We start from the raw sequence: 24,407 nt of genomic DNA on the forward strand, positions 1-24,407 counted from the left end.
CGTCCCATTCTTTTGCAAATTTCTGAAACAAATGGCTAGTAATTGAGTAGCATTGTAAGAAATAACTTTGTACGGACTATCATGGACTGAGAAATGACATTTCAGCTTAGTAATAACAGTAGTAGATGTTGGATTAGGTAGCAGATCAATCTCAAACCAATTTGAATAACAGTCTACCAATACCAAGTAGTACTGATTGTTCCACTCGAAGATATCAGTGGCTACTGTCAACCAAAGTAGTTCACGACCTGGATGCAGCTGAAGCGGGTCTCTCTGTTCCACATCTTTTTGCCAACAATACCCAAACAGTACTCTCTGACTCCTACACTTTATTTACTGCTATCTCTCTGTTTTCTTTACTCCACTCATCTGGCTACTATAACCCGTGTAAATATGTATATACTATGCCTCACTCAACTGTCTTCTCTTTACTAAACTTAAACCTCATCTAGCTATTCTACTCTAATATTTTTCCTAACCCCCATTTGAAGTACAAAAATAAAAACTTTGCTAGAGATACCTTAACAGTGTATTTGCTTCCATTTACCATGTATGTTTTTCTTACTGTAATTACTTATATTTACTGAGCATGTCAGTCTTATACAGTTCTTATGATTCTTCTTTTATTCATTGTTATTGCAGAGTTTTTATGTGCTATTACAATTATGTCTACGTACTGGAATTTTTCTCCCTGGGTCTCCACTGAAAATGTGCTTTGGCTCAGTTGGACCAACCCGGTTAACAAATGTCAAATAAATAAAAAATAAATAAGAGCTATCTAGTACTATTGCATACTGAAGAAGAAGAAGAAAGTACTTTATCAATGTCTTTTAGTAATGAAGGCCAAAATACAAATTCTCTCGCTCGCCTCTTAGTGGAAGTGGAACCTGGGTGACCACGATGCATAATCTGGATGTACTCATGTTGTAAGGAAGCAGGAACAACAATTTTAGGACCTTTAAAAACAATGCCATCTTCCATCAACATTTCATCTGTAGGGAAAATAGGTTTGCACTTCTGGTAGTACACCAGATTGCTTTGACATCCAACATTAATATAGTGATTCAGCTTTTGCAAAATTGCATCATTCTTAATGTTATCTCTCAACTCATCAAGCCTAGTGGTAGAAAAATTACGCACTGCCATACATCGAAGTCAAATGTCTCTCCGTCAAGTTGTTCCGTTGTATTCCTGGGTGATCTGGATAAGGTATCAGCCAGATAAAGTAGTTTACCTTTTGTATAGAGCATTTTTGAAGCTGTACTTTTGCAATTTGAGCATCATTCTTGTAATCTTGCTGGAGTTGAATGCATAGGCTTCTTTAGAATAGTAACTAGAGGTTGGTGGCCAGTTTACATCTGAACATCTCGACCATAAATATAATCATGAAACTTGGAACATGCAAACACTATAGCCAAAAGTTCTTTCTCAATATGAGCATACTGCATCTCAGTTTGGGTAAGTGTTCTAGATGCATAGACTCTGGTCTGCCCTCTTGAAGTATAACATGTACATTTACTAATTCATACATAGAATATTCTAGCAATCATCCTAGAAAAATGAAATACAACATTTTTAAGGGGCAATGCATAAGGGCCATAAGGATGACTTCGGATATAGAGGATGTTATTGAAGAGTTAGGTTTCATTACAAATTTATTCAAAGATCGAAATTACAATGTTTCGATGATGAAAGACGTGAGTGATTATGTATTAAGTGAAAGGGGAAAAATACATACCATTGTTAGGAACTAAGACAAAGGGTGTACAGGCGAACTTAGGAAAAGTATCTACAGTAAAAAACTATAATAGAGCATGTGTAGTAGAGTATGGTCCTCACACAGAAAATATTAAAAAAATTAATATCGCGTCCCCCACGGTCAATAAAGGATTTACATTTTTCTCTCAATGTCATAAGACTTGGTCCAGACTGGATTTTTTCTTAATTTCAGACACATTCTTAAGTTTTGATATCTCTTTACTCACAGAACCTAGAACTTTTTCGGACCACTCAAAAATTACATTAACATTAGATTGGGTTCATGGTAACGCCCCAAAAAACTTTATGAGATGCTGGCACCTAAACCCTAACCTTCTAGAAAAGATGGATATTAGAAAGGAAATTGACACCTTGTTGGACCAATGCATACTATCCATTAATGACAACAGTACTCCGATTGATATTTCCTGGGCTACCATGAAAGTTTTAATCAGAGGGATGTTAATTAATAAATCTGCTTTTTATAAGAAAAAGTATCTCTCCAAAGAAAAGAGTATCAAGGAAGAACTAACCAGACTTGAGCTGAGGATGCAGCAGAAATATTCTTTGGACAGAGAACTCTATTAATCAGCTGCAGGTTAAGCTAGTATCTTTACAAGCAGAAAATTTATCATTCCATGAAATCAAAAATCTAGCCAATTACTCACAATGGGCCCAACTTCCCTCTAGATTCTTAGCGAGATTACTTAATCAACATAAACCTACACCATTTATCTCGAAAATTATTTATCAACAAAATTGCTATCATAACTCACAAGATATAATCAAGGTATTTGAGAACATATATGAAGAAGTCTACAACCCTACCCCCAAGAGTCTCAATGATCAGGATTTACATTTATTCCTTAATAATTTAAATTTTCCCAGCTTGGGGGAACAACAACAAACTCTATTATCAGCCGAGATTACACAAATGGATATCAAAACAACTATAAACAATCTCAAGAATAATAAGGCACCGGGGCCAGATGGTTTCTCAGCTGAGTTTTACAAGTTGTTCAGTTCTAAGATGTCGATCATACTTCATCATCTCTTTAAATACATTATACAAGGGGGTATTTCTGATCCTCATATGAATGCTTCTAGAACCATACTAATACCTAAACCGAATTCGGACACCACCAACCCTAATAATTATAGGCCCATTTCCATTATTAATTTAGATATGAGAATTATGGCAACAATATTAGCCAATAGAATTAAGACAGTAATTACTAAAATCATTTCCTCAAAGCAATCAGGGTTTATTAACCAGCAACAAACAGTTGATCAGACACTCACTGTTGACGCGATGATATCCCTATCATTAATCAAACAAACACCTATGTACGCCCTAGCTATTGATGCATCTAAAGCATTTGATAGAATCAATAAGATATTTTTGAACACGATTCTGCAAAAATTTAATTTTCCCGCACAGTTTATTCAATATATCAACACTTTGCATAAGAAAGCATACACCTCTTTGCAAATAAACAAGTTTAGCTCAAAGAAAATAGAAATTAATAATGGGATTAGACAGGGTTGTCCCTTATCACCATTTTTATTTAACTTATATATAGAACCCCTGTTTCTACTAATAAAACAGAGAACATTTCACAATATTCCGGTCCTATTTAACACTGAGGTAACTCTCTCTGCATATGCAGATGATTTAAATATATATTATTCTCTCCCCAACACAGACCTTATCAAGATAAATAACTCATTACAGCTATTTTCTAAATTCGCGAATTATAAGGCTAATATGGACAAATCAACGATATTCCCGCTAAACAGCCACGCACAATATCCTAGCGGAAGTTCTATACCTAATATAAAAATCAGAGACCACCTACACTATCTAGGAATTTCATTCTATACAGATGCGCATAATTATCATCAAGAGAATGTGGTTAAGATTTGGTCCAATATTCAAAAAGACTTGGAAAGATGGTCACAACAAAAACTCCCGCTCCTTTCGAGAGTAGCCATTATTAAAATGAATATTCTCCCGAGAATATTGTATATTTTTAACGCTATCAACACCCTGATACATAACAGATTCTTCAATAATATCCAAACATCCCTGTCGAAATTTATATGGCATCCAAGACCTGTCAGGATAAATTACCAAAAACTTATATACCCTAAGGACAAAGGAGGTTTGGGACTACCCGACTTCAAATTATTTTATGAAATTAACAAAAGCAGTAGAGTAATCAAAATTGCGAGTTACAGTGATGAACTAAAGACATGGTGCCCAAGTTGGGTTAAATTATACCATAATTATGTTAAATCACTACACTTTAACCCCATGGCTCTCCCATTCTTAGATGCTACAGCCAGGAGAAGATATAAAGTTCAAAACAAATTATGGGAACAAATTAAAATCACACAAAATCTATTCAAATCTATGAACTTACACACAGCTTTCAGGACACTTCAACCGTTACATCTCAATCCAAATATTCAAATAAATGATAAGATGATTAATTTGAATCCATAGCCCTTACTAAAAGGGAAAACAGTACTAGATTTTTTCATACTTAAGCAGGAATCTTTAACTAGCATTAGGAACAAACTTAAGCTACCGATAAAGTATACAATCATGATTAGACAATTAAAAGAGCTGTGTTGCAGATTTTGGGAGGATATCGACATCCCTGACTCACACATAGATACTTGTAAAACGGTATGGGACCTGCTGACACGGAAAAAGAAATTGATCTCGAATGTCTATAAAGTCATTACTGCTATTAGACACACTAAAGAGGCTATTCACTCTAATTATTGGACAAAACAAGACCCCACTATTTCCTCCAGTACAATTGCACAGGCGATTCAGAAATTTTCCAAAGGCATTCCCCTTCAAAAATTCAGATACACTCAACTTATGATTGTAAATAACGCCTACTATACGCCTTCAATCTTAAAAAAGATGTACAAAGAAATCCCACCATACTGCCAATTCTGCCCTTCGAAAGAAGCAGATATCATACACATTTTTTGGAGCTGCAAATGCTCATATAAACTCTGGTGTGCCCTAAGGGTCAGATTAGAAAAAATGGGTTATGAAAAATCAACCTTATCTTGGGAATTTGCCCTCCTACATATCCCCCCAATGGGTTCAAATATTAAGAATATACACCTTCTAATAACAACATTTATGTTGATAAAATATTACATCACCCTAAATTGGAAAGACAGGTCTAAGATATCATGGGAAGGATTTAAACTTACTGCTAGGAAGCATTTGATGGCACAGAAATATTTGTGGTATTCCATAAGGCACAAAGCAGCACAGAGGGATACTTGGAAATTGGTATATGAATACATACTGTCATGATTTTACCTTACTTTTGTACTTTCAGCACAGTTAGATATGGATGAGAGTTGTATATAGGTAGTTTTAGTCTGTAGAATTTTTTGTATGAGATCTTTTTTGGTTTTCTTTTTTTGTTTTTGTTTTTTGTGTTTGTATCTAGTTGTGTTTGTATATTGTTGATATAATCTTAATAAAAAGATTTTACAAAAAAAAAAAAAAAATTATATCCAGTACATGGAATGTATTAATGGCAGATCAAGAAATCAAGGAGGTTGTAGGTTTATATCCTACATTTGTGTATAAAATGGGAAGAAATGTGAAAGGATACTTAGAGGGGGGCACACGACATAAGGGAATAGAAAACATAGACAAACACACAACAAGATGTGGAGCTTGTAATCAGTGTTTTGCTATCAATGAAAGTGATGGATTATTATTGAACAATATTAATAGAACTAGGATCAGGTTTGTGAAAGGGAATTGTTCTACCAAATATGTGATATATTTGGCCAAATGCACAGAATGTTTTGCATATTACATAGGCAAAACGGAGCAATGTTTTAAAAAGAGGATATACACCCATTTATATAGTACAAGGTCAAAGGATAACAACAATGCATTATTTAGGCATGTAGAGAAATTTGGTACAGGGCACAAATTTACTTTTGGTATATTGGAAAGAATAATCTCTGATCCTAGGGGGGGGGGGGGTGTTAAGAATGCATTGGCTTGTAGAGAATTATGGTGGCAGTTGTACACAGATGCCACCCCCCCAGGATTAAATGAACATATATCAATTAAACCTTTATTAGATAGACGTACATGATTTAGTTGTGATATTTTAATTTAATATGAAGTTTGCACAGTGTTATGGAAATTAATATTTATGTAAGATATTATACATTTTAACATGGATACATATATATATATATATATATATATATATATATATATATACACATTTTTTAACATGTAAATACCTTACACTTCTAGATTAGATTTTTGTATATACCAAATTTCATTTGATTGTGGTAGTGAAGTTGAATAGTAATTTATTTTGTATAGTAGGTTTACATATATATTTTTAATAGGTGTGTTAGAAAGTGGATCATGTTGCTTTAAGAACGACTGAACAGATTTGAAATTGTTGGCGCCAAATAAGTTATTTAAACTGGTAGCATTTGAATGTAAATGTTCTGATGATGCTCATATTTTGATGAGTGAAAGCGCTTAACGTTTGTCGAATTTCAGTACGGTTGTTTTTTCACGTTGTGGAATAAACATTATCGTTGTTTCATTTTTACACAGTGGCATTTTCATTTGTCGCTTGGAACTGTTGGATGTACGTGTGCATTTTTGGAGTGAAAGTTACAGTTTTTTAGTTGGACTAAACACAATCGCATTCTGTTTCTTTTCCTAAAGTTAAATTTATTTCAACTTGTAATTTTTGTGCCACTTCTACATCAGCCAAGCCGATCACAAATCTGTCTCTGAGGTTTTCATCTTTTGGGCCATTAAATTCACAATTTTCAGCCAGATCATGCAGTTGCCTTACAAAAGTTCTAACATGTTCATCCCTTTTACACAACGATGTAAGCATGCCCTCTCATGTATTACAGTTCCTTCTTCCACAAATTTTAAATGAGTTTACTAATAACTGACTCATGCAACACGCAAAATGTTTTATGACAGCTGTTATTCTACACAATCACTACCTGACATTTAATCAGGTCAACAAGCACTCCTAAAATTAGAGGGGGGAGATAAAGCAGACAAAGTAGGTGTTGTGGTATAAAAAAAGGAAAACTGATAACAAGAGGTCATATGGGGTGCAGATGGAGGATGGCATCATAGTTAGATGCAATCTGAGGTATACTCAGTTGTTCAAAATGAGTGTCAAGTTAAGTCCCAAGATCCTTACAGTAAACCCACAGTATATGAAATGAGGATAAGATATACAGCTAGTCAATGTGCTCTTATTTCTTCTAAAGGGTTACCACAATCCAGTATCTGAGATAAGGGTAGAAGTTCTAAATCCATAATGTGATGACAGACCATGTGACATTCAACCTACTGTGATTGTTCCTGTCAAGTTTGCAGAATGAATCTAAACAAATTATAATCATCTGTCTAAATGGTTATCTTCTATAGGTTCCAATTCCAGTGCCATTTGAGTGATGCACGGAGGAAAAAAAATCAAAATACTGACCACATACAAAGACAATAATCAAGTACTATGGACAGATAGACTGTTTCAAAATTTTCCTTCTAGAGAAATATTTCTGCTGAAATTAATGGCTACATCAGTTGTTGCTATTTTTTAACACCGGTGATCCAAACTACAGTGCTCTGTAATGAAATATACTAGTAACTAGATACAGCATTATGTCTTGGACACATTCCAGAAATATCAATACTCATGTCCATGGCATACTGATTGCAACATCTCTCTTACAAGAGATATAAGACCTTATTCGTCTTTTGGAACATATGGGAATTTTCTTGTATCTTGGGATTTTATGAAACTGTAACTTGAAACAATGGTGATGGATGCTCAGGACCCACTAGTCTGACATTTTCAAAGTGATTTTTTTTAAGCTAAATGCCCTCCAACTGTCACTGAAGGGACAGTGACAACTTTGAGAAAGGGAAAGAGAGTACATTGGAATGGACTGGGGGAAGGATGGAGGGGACAGCCTGGCTGAATCATGGCTGTTCCCACTGGAAGTCGCAGCTTTGATGGCTCTCAGGCTTATCCTTTGGTTATGTTTACTGTTATTTTCTCAACTTATCTTTTTTTTCCTTTACACATTTTTTTTCTTGTCCTGTTAAGGATGTAGATGCCATGATTTTGCTGGGTAGTTTCTGCTGAATTTAGCTGCTTGGCCCTGAACAAAAATGCTTGGCAGAGTCCACAGTTTTAGCAGTTCTCCTTCAGTGTCCTATATATCATTCAGCAGGAAATTCAAAGAGTAGATCCTTGTCCAAGAGGGTATTAAGAAGCTCTGTATTTACATGGTCTGGAAGGGACAAGTCCAAAATTTGGCATGTCTCCAAACCACAGATCCTGTGGCTGCAACCCTACATGATGTATCCACAAATCAAATCCACATTTCTTGGACAGCTTGCCCATCCTGAACAGACGTGTCACATTGTTCAACATTCCCTGTCTCAGATCCTTATCCTCTATTTCCTCTGCCTTAGTCCTCATCTTTTCCAAGTAGTGCTGAAAGATAAGTATGCAGGTTTGACAGTTCAAGGCTCAAAGGGGACAGGATAACATAAGTGTAAATATTCTGACCAAATGTGCTGAGTATCCTGCTTACTTTGTCATTCAGAATGGGGTTCATAGATGTAGCCAGAGTAGATTTCTTGATGCAATCCAAGGACAGCTCACTTGGGTCAGCTACAGGATTCTAATAAGGAAGTTATGAGAATTCTTGATCCTATGAGCCAAAAGCAGTGTCTCATTAAGTAACCTGCTGAAAGTCATGTAATTTGCAAGTAATGACTGGGGGATTCAGAGCAAGGACTACTAGCTGGATGAAGCAGTCTAGCAGTTCACAACCTTATATTTCCAAGTAAAATGCCCTATGTGCTGACCATACTAGAACTGAAGCCTGTAGTTGTCTGATCCAAAGGCAAACGGCTGTTCTATCAGATCTAATGGCCATCTTGAGGGAACATCTAAAAAAAAAAAAAGAAGTTATGTCTTACCATAATGTTCCATCTGTATTGTTGATCTTCATTCATTCATCACTGATAGGATGTTGGTTCTGACCTCGGAACAGAGTCGGCCTTGTACCAAGCTCGTACCAGCCAAAAACTCTTGAGCTAAGTTTTTACCCATAGCACCCTTCTCCCTGTTACCACAGACCGAGTTTGCCCATTATTAGCAAAGCAGAGGCAGTTTCTGTGCAAGTACCCTAACTCAGCACTTGGACCCAAAGTTTCCCCCAGGAGCCTTAGGAAGAGGAAGGAGGGTAGGACGTGATGAATGAATGAAGATCAACAACACAGATGGAACATTATGGTTAAGAAATAACTTCTTTATCTGATGTTGTTAACCTTCATTTATTCATCAGTGATGGGACAGAGTCCCCAGCTACCTTGTGTTACTTGGGTGGCCCTTACGGAAGAATATTCCTGAGCACCACTGAGCCCTCTGGAGACCAAATCCAATTTGTAATGAGTTATAAAGGTATGAGGATTAGCCCACATTCCTGCTGCACAGATATCCAAAGAAGCTCTCGAATGGAACACCACAGAAGTAGCAAAAAATCTAGTGGAGTAAGCCTGGATTTTCTGTGGTATAGATTTTTTTCATGATGATAAATGAAAATATACAATCTCTGAGCCATTTAAATAGGGTCACATTAGAAATTGACTTTCCCATTTTAGGACCAGAAAAGGAAATAAATAGTTGATCACAGTTGCACATTGTTTTTGTCCTATCCAGATAGAATCTCAACTGTGTACATCTAATAAATGCAGACACTACTCTCCTTTATTAAAAAAAAATTGGGAAAAAGACTGGAAGGTCAAAAGTCTGATTAATGGAGAAATCCGAAATTACATTAGGGAGAAAGGAAGGGTTTGTCTGAAGTGATGCTTTGTCCTTGTGGAAGAGCAAATAGGGGCGTTTTATGCATAGAGAGCGGAGCTCAGAATTTCGCCTAGCTGACGTGTTAGCCACTAGAAAAAAAGACTTCCAGGATAAGAACCTGATGTCACAAGTCTCTGCAGGTTCAAAAGGAGATGGCGTCAAAGACTGTAGGAATAATGTGAGGTTCCATGGTTCTATAGGTTGTTTGATTGGAGGTCTAATGTGAGAGACTCCTTTTAGAAAGGTTTTACAAAGACGATGTGAGATCAAAGAAGAATTCCCAAAAACATTATAGAAGTTTGAAATAGCAGCTAGATGGACTCATAACAGAAGCTGCAGCACCGTCTTCAAAGAAATTTGACAAATAATGTAGTACTACAGTAACAGGGACTGAGTATGGGTCTAGTTTTCTCTGCTTAGACCAAATTGAAAATCTCTTCCATTTGTCAAGGTAGAGTTTCCTAGTGGATGCAAGAAAAAAAAAATAATCTGGTTCCACACAGCAGTGAAAATCAATATGTCCTTTATTGTAGTAAGGTAAGCGCTTTCTCGGAATAACATCCGCTTCATCAGACCAACAAAGATAGAACAACAGTTACATTTTTAAACATTAAAACATCCAATCAAAAATCAGATAAAATGTGCATCATAGCTAAAAGCCATGTGATAAAATACATCTGTAGAATATATAGATATTTAAAAAATTGAATAAAAACATACTAAATGAACAATATGTACTTAAAAATAGTAACAAATACAATAGTAAAAAATAATAAAAGACGGACTATTGAATTAAAAAATATTAAAAGAGAAATCAATGCTTTAGTGGCTTTGCTTTAAGGAAGGGTTTCAGGGAAACTGCTGTTTAAACCAGGAGGTTTATCAGCTTGAAAGCGCAAAATTAATTTCTGTTCCTAGTGGATGTTTTGTGGAAGGCCAGAATAATATCACGGACTGGGGAGAAAAGGTTGTTCTGCCTGGCAATCAGCGGAAGTGGAGAAACCAAGCTGTCACCTTGAGACTGGTTAAGTTCTCGTGACTCAACCCGCGTGGGTGAGAAATCAGGTCTGGAGTTGGATCCGGAATCCACAGTCGGCATAGTAGGTGAGGCCAGAAAAAGGGGATCCATACTTGTCAAGGCCAGTAAGGAGCTATGAGGATCACACTGCTTTTCAACCGAAGAACTTTCTTCAATAATTGGGGAATCAGACGGATGGGAGGGTAAGCATAATGAAGTCCCGTGGGCCAATCATGGGTAAGAGCGTCCCTCGGGGACTACCCCTGCGGGGGAATTAGGGCAAATTAGTTGCTGAATTTATGGTCTGACGGAGAGGCGAATAGGTCGCAGCAAGGCTGGCCCCAACAGTTGAAAATTTTTGTTGTGATGGACAGATTGAGGGACCACTCATTAGGCAGTAAAATACATCTGCTCAGCTTGTCTACAATCACACTGGAATCCCTAGGAATATGCATTGCTATCACAAAGCGGTTGGAAGATATCGCCCATTGCCAAATTGTTATGGCCTCTTGACATAAGGAATAGGACTTGGTTCCTTCTTGTTTGTTGATATACCAGACTACTGACATGTTGTCTGAATGGATGGTAATTGTTCCAGAAAGAAGGACAGACTGGAATGCTTGCAACACTAAAAGCACTGCCCCCAGTTCTAGGAAACTAATATGCAGATTGGCCTCTATTGTGGACCATGTGCCTTGGACTGTCATTCCCTAAAAATGCACCCCCCCCCCCGCCATCAGGGAAGCATCCATGGTCACAGTGGCTCTGGGCTGAGGAGGATGGAAGAGGTGGCTCCAAAGCTTTGTTTCTGGCCTCATCCACCAAAGTAGGTCCTGTTTGCAATGATTGGTTATCCGAATCTGAAAGAACAAAGGGTGATGATTTGGGTACCACTGAGATAATAGAAGCCATTGAAAGAGTCTCATGTGAAGTTCTGCAAGAGGAACCATTGGTATAGAAACTGCCATGGAACGTAGGAGCTGGAGGACCTCCCGTGTTGAAAAACTTTGTTTTGACAGGGATTCACCCAGAGTTGAAGCCTCAGACTCTGTAAGCTGTGGTCCGGGAGAGACACTAAACAGGAGTGGGTGTTGAATACTGCTCCTATGAACTCTATGGACTGGGTCGGCGTCAGTTTGGATTTCTCCCAATTTATTAAAATTCCCAAAAATTTCACCAGGGAAAAAGTGTATTTCAGGGCCGTTACCAGTAGATGCTTGGTGGGGGTGGTAAGGAGCCAATCATCTAAATACGGAAACACCTGGAATCCTTGCAGTCTCAAGTGAGCTGTTACTACTGCCATACACTTGGTGAACACTCTGGGGCTGTAGAGAGTCCAAAAGGCAGAGCACGAAATTGGTACTGACTGGCTCCCAGCCAGATGTGAAGCAACCTCCTGGAGTGCTTGTCCATTTTGATGTGGTAAAACGCATCTTGAAGGTCCATGGAGCACATCCAATCGCAGTTCCCCAAAAAGGGGAGAATGGACTGAACCATGACCATCTGGAATTTCATTTAGGTGACAAACTGGTTTAAATTGCTGAGATCCAAAATCGATCTCTAGTCCCCTGTCTTTTTTGGCATCAAAAAGAATCTTGAGTAGAATCCGGATCTGCATTGATCTGGTGGGACTGCCTGGATGATCTTTTTTGACACAGCTTTTTTTTATCTCTAGAGCTGCTTCTTCCCTTTGATTGGGTGGAACATCGGGAATTCATCTTGGTGGCTTTGGGTAAGAATCTAAAGGGATGTGGTAGCTTTGGTTTATTATCTTCTGCACACAAGAGTCGGTGGTTATTGATTGCCAAGCAGCATGGTGCAGAAAGAAACGTCCCTCGACTGCTTCCAGAGAAAAGCAATCGGGCTGCTCTTCAGAAGCTCTAGTAGAACTGTACAGAGAAAGAATCTCTGGGTCCCTGGTTACGAGGGCCTCCTTTGGCTCGGTAGGGGCGTCTTACAGAAGAGATACTCCCCTCTGCTCCTGGGAGTGAACTCGCCACATGTGTTACGAAAAGGACCCTGAGACTTCTTGTGCCACAACTTCCCACTCCTCTGATTCCCGGAGAGGGAACACTGGGGGGGGGGGGAGTGGAAATGCGTACACCTACGGCAGACAGGGCTTACCGTCCTTCTCAATCTTGCTAGTGTATCCCTCACTTTTGGGCCGAACAGAGAAGACGCTTAAACTGGACCATTCAGGAAGGAGGACTTAAAGGGGTCCGTGAAAACACAAAGGCGTATTCAGGTGAGGCGTCTCATAACTACGCCTGAATCCGAAGCTCTTGCCACCCCTTCGGTTGCTTGGGATATTAACTTCATGGACGAGTTTGAAATTGATTCCAGGGTTGCGAGCTGCAAGGCAACTTTGTCACTCACCTCGTCAGACACCTGTCCTGACAGATTTCCAGAGAGTTCAGAGATTAAGTTTCTTTGGAGACTCATAAAAGGTGCCAAATAGTTCAAGGACTGTATGACAAAGGTCAATGAAGCAAAGACTCACTTCTCTAATCTGTCCACCACCTGGGACTCCCTGTTAGGTGGATGAACAGTCTGGCTCTCTTTGGCGAGCTCCTTCTTCGTGGCCGCCGCCGCCACCACCATAGCATCTGTTGCTAAACCTTTAGATCACTGTGGGCTCTCCTCGGGGGGGGGGGGGTAGAATTTTATCTGGTCTCCGTGGGATTGGCTCAACAGAGTCAGGATTCTTCCAGACACGCTGCACCATGAGCTGGACTGGCTCGTCTGCAGGTGGGGTCACCCAATAGGAAGATGGATGGGCACGAAAGGCCTGCAGGAAGATGGACTGCTAAGAGGAAGGGTTTTTGGGCTTCCAGTCACCCCTCTGTTTCAACATTTCAAGGATGTCTCCAAAGGAGACAGGAAACATCTTCAGGGGGTGACCATGGGGACCCTTCCCTGTCATCGTAATCCATATCCTCTGCAAGAGACTCTTCAGGGGAGTCTATGTGCTTCCTCTTGCACGACTTCTTCCATGGCACCTCTTCAGTGGGAACTTCTGAGGAGGACTCCAGCAGAGTTTTCTGTGGCTCTCGTAACTGATGTCCCAAACAGGTGGCTTGTGTCAGCTGCTGCTCAGAGGGAGGGGACGTCTGGATTTCCAATGCCGGTGCTTTGCTTCCAGAAGCAAGAGCCCTCTCCATCACCTGGAAAGCAAGCCCGCCCGAAGAGGTATGGGAGCCCAGAACCGAGAAAGACAACCTCGGAACTGGGGTTACACCCCATTCTGTCGAACCCACTCCCAAGAGAGTAGCCTCAAGAAGGATCGGTGCCGACAGAACTTCTAGCGCCATGGACAGAACCGTAGACCCACTCAAGACCGTACCTGGCACCAAAGAGCCGTAGCCCAACACTGAACCTGAGGAGGACCTGGCTCCGAAAGAACTGAAGGCCAAAGGGTTGATTCTGGGGCCACAGTGAGGTCCACTAATGGCACCGAAGTGGATACTTAAAGAGGCATCAGAGTCAAACACTTTGAAATCTGCAAGGAGGAGAGTAGGATGGAGTCCGTGGAGAAACACTCCCAAGTCCGACAGATGGATGGGTCTTAGAGGGTGTAGGAATCCCCTTGGCTGTCAGCAGCTGGTCCACAAGGCGCACCAAATCAAGATCAGAAAGGCTCCTGGCGGATCTAGTGGATATCCCTGATGGGGACTCTGGCCGCTCAAGGAAGGGGTTAAATACCTGTCCCAGAAAGGGGTCCACTGATGGGGAGTATCGGGTCCTTGTTGTGGTATCCAACGGCACTGCTGTCTCGAGTTTGGAGATGGGTAGTAATGGAGCATCTATTGCAGTCATGGGTACCGTATATAGGCTCGGTGCCGTACCGGCACTTGGTACCAAAGTGGCTATGGAGGCAGTTATTGGAGGCTCAGCTAAAAGTGGGGCCAGAGTCATGGGTATCGGAGGCATGCTCGGTGCCATGGCACTCGGTACCTAAGAGGATGAAGCAATTTGTAACTTGGAATAAATGGTGCCATAGACAATATTGATGCCGAAACAGGCACCGAAGACATAAAGACAGTTGATGGAACTGAGGTCGGTGTCGTAGAGAATGGCTTCGGCACCGATGACACTTTAGGTATTTTTGGTTTAGGTGGCTTGTCCAAATCATCAGAAGGTGAAGAAAGTACAGAATGGGGTCTTTTCTTTTCTTTCTTAGGAGGGGGAGAGCCCTCTGACACAGAAAGAGCCTCTGAAAGGGGCATCTTAAGGAGAGCCTTCAGAATTAACTTGTTTTTCCGTTCATTCAGAATGTTCAAATAGAACATTACATATTATATAATTTGATATATATATTTTTTTTTAAGGAAAGGAGAAAGAAATACCAGCAATGAAGAATTACCACAAGGTAGGGAGAAAGGCCATACCACCAATGGAACTAAGATTACCAAATGGTATTTAAGAAAAGGAGTCAACAGAAAAGGGTAAAGACTAGTGGCAGACAAAGATAGACAAAAATCAGGAAAATTACAAGAAACTCCTATCAACCTCTATAAAATATCAAAAAAATGTTCAACTTATTTGAGAGCTGGCTTGAATGCGGCTTTACGGCTGCACGGCAAACAAGATCTGAGGTAACAGGAAGAAGGATACAATGGGTAAAAGCTTAGCTCGAGAGTATTTGGCTAGTGCAAGCTTGGTATAAGTCCGACTTGGTTCCAAGGATGGAACCGACATCCCATTAGTGATGAATGAGTGAAGATTAACAACATCAGAACTTACATTTACGAATTGCAGGAGTCATTACCGGGAACACTGTGGATGCTGCAAAGAGCACTTCCGGTTGACATCAAGGATTGAAACAATACTAATTTCATTAACATTAATCGTACTTTGACTTAGGAATGGGGTCCATTCCCGTCATGGTATTAGAAACCCAAAAGACTTGGAGAAATTAAAAAAAAACAACAATGTTATGAATCATGCCTTAAGCACCAATGTCCCCACCTGCGGAATCAAAGTCCATAGAGAGAGAAGCTGGATAGCTGCCATGGATGTCAGAGGAAAATATCAAGGAGGGGCTGCGGGATATGGCTGATGGTGGACAGCTATGACGGAAACTAAAAGAAAAAAAAATTTTAAAATTAAAATTACTCTGCTGCACCAACTGGCACTTGGCAAAACTTCATCTGAACAACGATACCTCCAGCATGGAACAGGTGGAAGTTGTTTTTCATGGTTTAAAGCTACAAGTACCTGAATACTGCTGTCAGGAAAGGACAGTTCTGTAAGTAAACTTAACATAATAGTAGATGTTTGAATGATCACTGCCTACATTAGCCTTAGCTATATCAGTTACATGGTTATACCCTGCCAAGGACATAACACCCAGAAATTTTACAAAGCTTCAGGGCACCTTCCAAGCTCTCAAACTATTAAGCAGCTCAAGGTGAGCTGCATAAAAACACAAGTTTGAATGCCAAGCCCTTCAAAGCTTAGCCCCAGGATGACATAGCTAACCGTAAAAAAAAAAAAGACAGACAAAAAAAAAAAAATATATATATATATATATATATATATGGTTTACTATCAAAATGTCATTAGTAAACAAAAAAATCCCATTTGTGACAGACAGAAAAAAAAAACGAAAGTAAAAATATATATCAGGTCGCAATGTGGAATATGCTGAATGAATTCAGCAGATTCGACATTATCGCTGAAAAGATCACGTGATGTCTGTATTGGAGGCTCAGGTAAATGAAACTCCTACACCTCACATCACATTTTTGCAGGGGTGGCTGCACCACCCACACTTCCTAAATATATATTCCAACTCTGTCATCGCACTACAGTGAGGAAAGGGATGAATATCCCAAGTCGCACTGTACCGCAAATCTCTGTGCAATATTTTGGGTTCATATCAGTGAATGCAGTGTGTATTCTCCGATATGAACTTTCAAACACAGAGATGTTCGACAACATGATAAATCAAACATCCGTCTTTCAATTTTCCGTATGCACAGCATCTCCGTTCATCATTTTGATAGTAAACCTATATATAGATATATATATATATATATATATATATATATATATATATATATATATATATATAGACATATACATGTATTTATATCTGTGTGTGTGTGTGTGTGTGTGTGTGTGTGTATATATATATATATATATATATATCTATATATATATATATATATATATATATATATATATATATATATATATATATATATATATATGTCTACATCTACATATATATAAAAAAAAAAAAATATATATATATATATATATATATATATATACACACACACACACACACACATATATTCATATTCTCTGGCAAAACCAAAATGCAAAAAGGGAGACAGAAAGAGGGAGAGTCTACTGCTGCAGTGATCATTACAACATCTACCGTTATGGTAAGTTTACTTACACAACTGTACTATGTTCATCATATTGTTCACTGCTGCAGTAGCAGTAGCTATTTGAGTAGATACCAATATTACCTTTTTTTACAACATTTAGGAGGTGGAAGGGTCCAGGAGCCTGCAGAGAATGGTCCTAACAAAGCCTGATCTAGACCTACAGAAGGACGCAAGCTTGTAGTGCTTTGTAAAAGTATGTATAGAGGACCAAGTTGCTGCTTCCAGAATACTTATAGAATCCAGCCCTTTCTAAAAAGTAATAGTGGAAGCCAAGACCCTGGCAGAGTGGGCACTGACCCTACTTAGAATAGTTTTGTTATAGTGAGAATAACAAAAGTCAATAGCGTGGTACAGCCATTTGGAAATAGTCTGTTTTGACACTAGTTGTCCATTCTTCTTACCTTCGCAAAAAATGAACACATGATCCGATGATATGAAAGAGTTTGGTCTGTCAAGATAGCATCTGAGTTGTACATGGACATCTAAGGTATAGAGAATCCATTCTCCCTCACATTTAATTTCAGGAAAAAAACATAGATGGCTAGTTTGCCTTAAAGTAAACTGAGATAGCACTTTAAGCATAAAGAAAGGATTCATTCTCAAGAAACCCCCATCTTTGTGGAAAATGAGATAGGGTTGACATCCTAAGAGCTTACAACTCAGTTACTCTTCTTGCAATCAGTAAAACATTTTTTTTCATATTAAGAACCTCAAGTCTGTCTGATGAGCTGCTTCAAATGGAGCAACTGTTCGCTTCTCAAACACAAAATTAAGATCCCAAGGAGGAGTCACCAGGTTTCTTGGAGGTGTCTTACACAAAGCACCTTTCAAATACATATTGATATGAGACTGCCTTGAAACAGGAGGATCCATGGCAGACATGCTGAAATGGCCAATAAATGAACTTTGATGGAGAAGTAAGAAAAGTCCAAGGATAGTAACTCACACAAATATTGTAAAACCAGAGAAACACTAGCTCTGAATGGATGCTGGTTATGTTGTTGGCACCAACTAGAAAACATTTTCTATTTGCTAATATATGATTTTCTAGTAGCAGCCCTTCTTGCCTTCATTAGTACTTGCTGTACACACTTAGTAAACAGGTGTCTAAAGGGAATTAAGACCCTATCATTCAGGCTGTCAAATTAAGTTGATTGCTGCTGGGATATATCAAACACTCCCTGTTCTTGTGTGAGTAGATCCAGTGTGTGACGATGCTTGTGGTAATTGTCCCTGGCCATTTCCAAAAGAAGGGAGAATGACGACTGCCTGGGCCACAACAGAGTTACCACAATGACCTTGTGGGATTCCTTATGAATCATCAGAAGTACCCTGGATGTCAGGGGAAAAGGTGGAAAAGCACACAGAAACATTCCTGTCTAAGGAAAAGAAAAAGCATCTGTCTTCCAGGCTGTCTTACAAGGAGTCCTGGAGCAGTATGTTGCAAGCAGATTATTCAGAGAGGAAGCAAAGAGGACTACTTAAGGAATTCCCCATAGATGGATCAAATCTTGGAAGACCCCTTATCTAGTTTCCATTAATGAGGGTCTGTCCTTGTCCTGCTCAGCTTATCTGCCACAGAGATTTTCTCTGACAGGATGCAGGATGCCTGTAGAGTGAGACTGCGCTGTGAAGCTAAATCCCAAGCTAACCCTGCTAGTCTGCAATGTGGATAAGACCTGGTTACCACCTGCCTGTACATGTACCACATGACTGTGATACTGCCTGAAAGGACTTTGAAGAGGTCCAGGAGACCAAAGAAGACTTAGAGAGTTGAGAGATTTGTTCAGAGCAAGCATCTCCTTTAAATGTATGTGCTTGTTCTTTGCGTTATAAAAACCTTCCACTTTTATCCCTCCTAAAACTGCTCTCCAAGCAAAGTCCAAGGCATCTGCAGTAACTGACTGCTTTAGGGCAATGGGTGACAGAACGTGAGACCTGGATTTAGGGAAATTTGCTGTCTCCACCAAGTGATTTCTCTTCTAGCAAACCCCCAAAACTGGGACTTGAAAAGGGAATGGGTGTTGGTGCTAGGGCCAAAGAGACTTCACATACCAGTGTGTCTTCTTCATGTGGAGTCTTGCCAGGGGGTCATGTGAATCATAGATGCCATGAGGCTCACTTCCAAGATGTCTGTACATTGGCTAACAGCTTAATTCTAGCTCTCCCAGTGTAAAAACAGAAACCCAACAGAGAAGGCCAGTGGACTTACATTTCTGGGTAAATTTCAGTAACTGGCTAGTAAGTGCACTGCCTGGATACCAGGAAAAAGAAATACAGAGGACCTGAAAGAAAATCAGCTACAAAAGGTGAGGAAAAAATTGAATGGGAAAAGCACTGCAGTTGTTCAGTAAAAAGTAGTGCAAGCTCCAGACATGACTTTCAGTAAAACAAAAAATAGATTCAGTTGCTGAGTATCACACTTTATTTCACCAATCTGGTACCTCGGCCGTTCGCCTTCACAGGATTAAATTCAAAGTGCACATACATTCCATTTACAAAAGTACAAACTCAACCCTACAATGAAATACTTAATTATTCAATTAAATATATATCTGAATTAAAAATGCATACTTTTAAAAAGTTAATTATAATAACCGATAACAATATCAGCAACAATGTCTATACATTCTCTTCCTGATTAAGCCCTCAAAGGGATAGTGACTTATAATTTAATATAAACTTTGTCTTCAATTCAATTAGTTTACTAGAATAATCACCTCCCCTAAGCAAATAAGGTTGTGCTAATGCACAGAAAAAGAAACCTCCAGTTGAACCCCCATGTACTTTAATATAATGTTCTGTGACTGGACTTTTTAAATTTTGATTCCTAATATCACCTAGATGTTCCAATAGTCAAACCTTAACCTTAAGTTTGGTCTGACCCCCTCATACCATGCAGGTGTTATACAATTGCACCCTATTACACAAACAATCCCCCCCTGATCCACAATTAAACATACCATTTGCCACACATTTTTTTCCCATTAGTTATAATGCCACTAAGAGTCTTTACTTTAGAGCACACCTTGCAAAAAACACATGGAAACATCCCAATGTGTTCGCTCACTATGTTTTGTGGTTTGTATGTCTAATTTAGAATCTCCTTTAGAATGCTACTCCTTCTGTAAGAAAATATAACACATGAGGGAAATAACTTGCCAATAACCGCATCATTACTAATTATACACCACAGTCCTCTAATAATGCCATCCAGACTTTCAGAAAAGGGAGAAAATCTAGTAACAAAAATATTTTTTCATCATTTCTAACTACAGTCAAGTCATACACTTCATATGTTCTATTATTATCATTCGCGAACATGTTACAACAGGGAAACTGCTTTTTCAGATTGTAAAGATGATGTTCTGTTGAATTTATCTGTACATGATACTGACTTTGCTTTTGAAGATGATGAACCTTTTTTTGAATCCTTTGATGAGAAGGAAAGTGGGAATGTTTTTAGGACAGGGTATGGAAGGAGTGCTATCCCACCCCTTGATTGTTCCAGCACTTTTTTACCCCCGCGTGATGTTTCAGCTGTCCATTTATTTGAAACAGTGGGATGCAAGAAGGTGAACATCACTTTAAAAGGTTTTTACATTCTAATAAAATATATAATTTAAGTAAAGGTGAGTGGTTGGAATTACAACAGCTCTGGAAGGTGAGACAAGTATGTAAATAGGCGGACAAAGGGGGTAATTATGGAGAAACAACAATACTTGAACATGGTTTCTAATTTGTTAAATGACAGGAGTATGAGAGGTTAAGTAGCAACTCACTCCACACATTTAATAAGGCTTTGCTGGAAATTTTAGAAAGGGGTGAGACATTGTTTTTTTGAGCTAATGATATAAAAAGGTTGTTTATCAAAAACCCATGAACCCTGTAATGTATGCTGCTCCCAAAGGGCACAAAAACCTGCTAAACTCTCCAGGTAGGCCTGTTATTTCAGGGGTAGGCTCTTATTTGCAGAATGTGAGTAAACTCCTGGATTTCCAGTCAAAGAGTATTTTGAAGAAAGTATCTCAGCTTATTACTAACACTCAGGAACTGCTTAATGAGGTTAAAAGTTTGGTTAGGTTACAAGATTATTATTAGGTAACAGTGGATGTTAAAGCATTATATACAAATATCCAACAGAGGCGGGGACTTGAAGCTGTGGGCAATATGATGGGGAAGGGACCACACACACTTCTTTTCTGCTGTACTTCCACAGCAGGAGTTAACTGAAAGGGCACATCATGTGTGTGCTCCAAACCTGGCTATGAGAAAGCAACCTAGACCTTTAATAGTAAAAAAGCAATCTTACCAGCAGAAGGAGTTGATTCTGACAAAACTGTGGCAGAAGGACAAAGTACTGAAACTGGGAGACGGCAGTACGTTTGTGGAGAATGATTATTCATTCTACAACAGGTAGAAGAGTAAATTTATTCCACTGTTCCAAGAATGTTGAGAAAAAGGTGTGAGATTCAAACTGCTACACACAGATATCTTCAATATATTCTTTCCTAGAAGAAAATAATTTTTGCTGCAGAATATGCTAAGGAGGAAATAGAAAAGTCTGTCTAACAAAAGGTAAGCTGTAAAACAGAAGGAGATTCTGCTTCTTGTTCTTCTGGTGATAAAGACCACAGACAGAATATGCTAGTGAAACCTTTTCCAATGTTTCAACAGAAAAAAGCTTGAGAGAAGGAAAAAATCAGAACAGTCAACTAGAAGAATCAAGAGTACACTAGAAATTAAACAGACACAAGATCTGGGAGATGCAGATTAACAAATAAAAACCAGTAACTTAGAAATTGAAAATGTGGGATTACAAAGCAGTACTTTTATTTGTGAAGCACAAAACAAGAAAATCTGATAATATTGGACTTTTTTGGACTTTGTTAAACTTGTAGGGAACTCTACAGCATGTCCCCTATTCCATGTCATTAATGTTCGGAAAAATACTTGGGAGATTGGAAGAGGAGGGAGAAAGTTAAACAGTACGTAAAATAAAAATTTCTCTTAATAGTACTACTTTTATAGTGCATGATTTTCCTTACATGTTACAAAGTAAAGTTTTCTCAGTTATTTTTTAAGTGTAATGGGGATACTAATGTAAACAGGTGCACTGTTTTTTTTTCTCCCTTCTCTCTTTCTTTTTGTTCAGTTTTAAGAAATGTAGATACTGTAATGTAAAAACATAAGAGCATGACAAAAGAAAAAAATAGTGTGCTTTTTCTCATTCTTGCATAGGAGAATGACTGGATTAGGGCACTTAGCCTGATCATGTTTTAAGGGAAAGCAAGTACATAAAAAATAATATTGAATATTAGAAGGCTTTTTTTCTGGCCAATAAATGTATGCTTGGTAACATTTCTGTATCTGCTCCTCATGTCACCAGCAGACAATCAGATAAAGAGAAATGGCTAGGAGATAATGTTACTGGAAAGCATTCAAGTGTTTCCCAGTGGGGAGAGCTACAACGATGAGATAAACCAGACACCACTTAGTAGACGCACAGGGTGCACCATTCATCTTAGCATAGATAACCTTTATTTTAGGTTAACCCAAGTTTGTGAATGTGGCTGTCCGTTTGGAACATATGTTCCCATCAGAAGGGTAAAATGCCAATAGTTTTGTGTATTATTAAGTTAATAGGTTTTGGGGGCTATTGGTGGTATGTTTGCTTTTTCTGTTTGAGGGCTTTCAATAAAACAAAGTTTTGTAAGGTGTGACATAAGCTCAAATGGATATGACAAGAAACAACTGGATATAAGATCAACCTGCCAAACAGCGTATGCATGCAACACAAAAGCTGGAATTAGACATTTAACAAAAAAGCTCTTATATATAAAATGTGGGAATAATAAGTCTTTAATAAAATAATGCTTTCTGTAATGTCTTTAAATGTCAGTAGTCTTACAAATAAATGCAAAAAAGAAAAAGCAGTGAACTATATTAAAAATGTAGAGTGCAAATAGCTATGCTACAGGAGACACACTTAGAAAGAACTGAACATGGGGATTTGATAAAGAAAGGTTTTCAGGATGGTTATTCAGCAGAATATCTGGGACAAAAAGGGAAAGATGAGTACTTATATTAATTGCAAGAGGAGCTCTAATAGTGATAGAAGAGGATAAAAAGATATTAATGGTAGATTTGTATTAATAAGGGGGCACTGGCAAAGGAGGAGGGATTACACTGGCATGTATTTATTTTCCACCTAAAACTGCTATAATGGAAAATTCTGGGTGAAATAATCAGCTTTCACCAAGGAATATTACTTATAGGTGGGGACTGGAATTTGATCTGCAACAGTGGAGATGTGTCGGGGGGGCAGAACGGAAATATAACAAAGGAGGGTAGATTTTTTGAAGACATTTATGAAAATATTTGGCATGGAAGATGTGAATTCAGTACTAGGAGTTCTGAGTGAATATACATATTATTCCCAAGATACAAAAATTGGGTTAAGCTAGACAGAATTTACATCTCACAGGAACATGTGCATTTAACTGACGGTCTTGATAAGCACCCAATAACTATTTCAGATCATGCACCAATAATAACTAAAATAAAAACACAGGGTAATGAAATAAAATGAGACACTGGCTCTTTCCCACCAATCTGTTGAAAAGACAGGAATATAACGAATAGGTAGTAGAAATTATTCAGGAGCTACTTGAGAAGAAATAAATTTCTTCTGAAAATATACCTAGGGAGTGAGGATACAATTAAAGTGGAGTTTAAAAATATGGTGGAAATAAAAGAAATTGAAATATGGTTAAGAAATAAGAATTATTTAGAGGGACTGACAAATGTTAAAGTACTACAGAATGGGGGAATCTCACAGAATAAAAAGAGGAGCAACTGCAGAATGCTAACCAGAAAATAAGGCATTACCTTGACAAAATGCTATTAAACTACTGTTTCTGATAATAACACTAGAGCACAAAAACTTTTAGCACGACGACTCAGGCAATAGAAAGTAGAAAGGGCTGTCGCCAAGATTAGGGAGCTTATAACAAGGAAGATAATGAGATCCTGTAGAGGTATTAGAAATATTTCAGGAAATCTATGAAAGTCTGTATAAAGCAGAGAAATATGGAAATAAAGAAAAAATGGAAATGTTTATTGAAGAATTAAATATGCTAAGGTTAGAGGTAGAAGAGGCTCAATTACTAACAGTTAGGACAGGAGGACATCAGATAAAAATTGTGATGCGTAACCAATCTACAGCAAAGTCCCCAGGAATAGATGGTATTCCTGTAGAAGTCTGGAAGCTAGGAGGGAAAAATTGATAAAGAT

This window comes from Protopterus annectens, chromosome 3.part0 (genome assembly GCF_019279795.1).
Source record: "Protopterus annectens isolate FY-2018-M chromosome 3.part0, PAN1.0, whole genome shotgun sequence".
Classification (NCBI taxonomy): domain Eukaryota; kingdom Metazoa; phylum Chordata; order Ceratodontiformes; family Protopteridae; genus Protopterus; species Protopterus annectens.